The sequence below is a fragment of the Muscardinus avellanarius genome, assembly GCF_963383645.1.
Source record: "Muscardinus avellanarius genome assembly, chromosome: 2".
NCBI lineage: Eukaryota > Metazoa > Chordata > Mammalia > Rodentia > Gliridae > Muscardinus > Muscardinus avellanarius.
This window is the reverse complement of record NC_137787.1, coordinates 74,570,659-74,573,651: the sequence shown is the minus strand read 5'-3', so window position 1 is coordinate 74,573,651 and position 2,993 is coordinate 74,570,659.

The window sequence follows — 2,993 nt, the reverse complement described above, 5'->3', positions numbered from 1 at the left end:
CCCCACTTATCTGCCCTGGCTTCAAAGGATGGAAACCCCAGATTTTGTCTTCCTCAGTAATTTATATTTCAGTTGGGGCACTTTTGAAAATCTGAAGAAATTAATTGTGAATGGTTAAACCATAGAGACTGAAGAATAAGAAACCGAAACATCTTAGAAGAACTAGGACTCTCCCATTAAGTTAATCCTTACACTCAATCAAAAAGTATCATCATGCTTGTAAGAAGAGTTGTGTTTAAAAACAGGTACATAAGAACCAGACATGATGTGACAGGTTGAAGAACAGCCTCAGAAACTTCGCAGGACCCTGTTCCAAAAATAATTTTTTAAAGACCTGAGAGTAGAAAGCCTTGCTATAATACTCAGAGGTAGAATGCCCCTGGGTTAGATCCCCAGTAACACACACACACACACACACACACACACACACACACACACACACACACGGGGCACCAATACTCTGGAATATTTATAAAATTGCAACATGTTTTTTTCTATTTTTCTGTCTCCCTGCCCATCCTCTCATCAATATTCCTACCCTTGTTATACTCAGTACCTGAACACCACAGCTAATGTAAATACCATTGTGAAAAGCAAGTAATAGAAATGTGTTATTTATCAGTATTTACAAACATAAAAACTCTACCCCAACCTTTTTACAAGACTAGTGATGTGGCTTAGTCCATACTATGACATGACTTTGCATTTCCTACAAATTATTTAGTTGAAATGGAAATACTCATTTATTTAAGGACATTTCTCAAAATCACCCTGACAAGGGCATACTGACCTTCCAGATGATTGGTGTGCACCTTTGTGCGAAACAGTCCATCTTGACTCTTCTCACTAGCCTTCAACAGGATGTTTTGATAGGAAAGAAGAAAATAAGGAGAGAGAGAGAGAGAGAGAGAGAGAGAGAGAGAGAGAGAGAGAGAGAGAGAATGAATGACAGAAAGGAACATAGGTCTATTCAACTTCTCATCAACATTCAGATTCCAAAATGGCTTTCTTTCTTATGCTTCCAAATATTTTCAAAGTCTATTGATTGCTTTACATTCGGCAACTTATTTTCTCATTCAGTTTTCTGATTTGACAGTTCTTCCAGATTTTAGAGTGTTCTAATTGCTTAATCATCTGTCCTGGCATGATCCTTTGTTCTTTTCGTTTTCTTTCTTTCTCCCCTGAGAAAGAGTGCATTGGTTGCCAGCAGCTGTTCTGCAGTTCTCACTGTGAATGCTGAGACAAAGAATTGGCTACATCTGATATATCTCATGGTCAAGTTGTCCTGGGATTTTGTATTTATAACTACTATTTTGTTTATTATATAAAAAGAGAAAAATTTTGTCTCCCTACCTCTAGCTTTCATTTTCCTGACCCTTGACCTGCCACTATTACTTATGAAATATAATAAACATCTAAGATATAAGCAGATAATGTACTAATTTGAGGGGAAAAAAGAGAAAAATAAGAAGGAGACACTTTCCTGAAACACCCATTAACTCAGGGGTTCATAAAATAATCCAAAGATTATTTTAATGTCATTGTGCACATCAATTTTTATAATCTTTAACCCCTTAAAATTCCCAGATGCTAGACCTTTTGGGCATTTTGAATTAGTAATCATTGCCATGCTTGTGTCAACTTTAAACTCAAAGTTTTCTGCCAGGCGTGATGGCATATGCCTGTAATTCCAGAACTTGAGAGGCTGAGACAGGAGGATCCCAAGTTGAGGCCAGCCTCAGCAACAAAGTGAGACTCCCCGCAATCTAGCAAGACTTTATTTCAAAACAAATAAAAAATAACAAGGGCTGGGGGAGCTCAGAGATAGAATGCCCCTAAGAGCTTTTATTAAAGTCTGTACTTACTTGACATACTAGATCACTGTCAAATTTTACTAGCTAGAAAAGTTTTCCTTCTACAAATGGTTCTTCTAGAAAACAATTTCACATCCAGAATGACGTATTTAATGGTTAGCAGAGTCCATTTCTATTATCTAGCAAGGATACTGGCCCCTTACAGGTCTAAAGGCTACAAAATGAAAGAACTAAGACCTGGGACTAAGTCCTGTGAGTGGAGGGCTCCTTTCTAAAATAGAAACCATCACTGCTATTTGTTTTGTAATGGGAAGGAAAAGGACTCTTGGTATCAATTTTGTAAATCTGTTAGATGAAAATAAATTGTTAATCAAGACAGATTTTTTTTTCCAAATGAGCTCTATGGAATCATGAATACAGAACATGCAGAGAAAATTTAGTTGCTTCTGCCATCTGGAAGGCAAACTAGGGAGGTCAAAGACATCTAAGGCCTAGAGAAATGTAGATGAGCTGATAGGATGAGTAGCTGCTCCTTTTTCAAAAACTGCTGACTTTCTTAACAGCTAGCAATTCTCGACTTTTTGCTGGACGCTTTGTGGATTATTGTTTATAGCAGCATATGATGAAAGGATATAAATGTGCAGACAGATTTTGAACAGTAAATTGCAGGGGAAATGTCAAATTTTAAAAATAAATCTAAACAGGGAATAATAAATGAGATAATTTCTTTTGACATTCAAAACTAATTCCACATTACACATTAGGAAGTAACATGAAATTCACATTTGCCTCCATGGAATAAACACTGCCCAGATTTGCATGCTCAAATACAATAGGATTAAGAACATCTATCATTGTTTATTCTTTGTGATCAATTGTTTATCCCGTGTTAAACAAATATTGTGGGAAGAATAGATTGGAACAGGCTTCCGAACTATTCCTTGGATGCACATCAACAGAAACACAGAGAGACAGCAGAGCTCAGAACTTGGACAGATAAAATCCAACAGGAAAACCAAAAGAAAACTGACTAGAATTTTAAATCTTCAACAATGAATAGAGTCATGGGATTACTGGTATAAATGCAAACCTGATGCTGCAGAAAATAACTTGGGATTTTTGTTTCCAAAAAATAAATATATCAACTTGTCTTTCCAAGGAGATCCTTAATGATACATG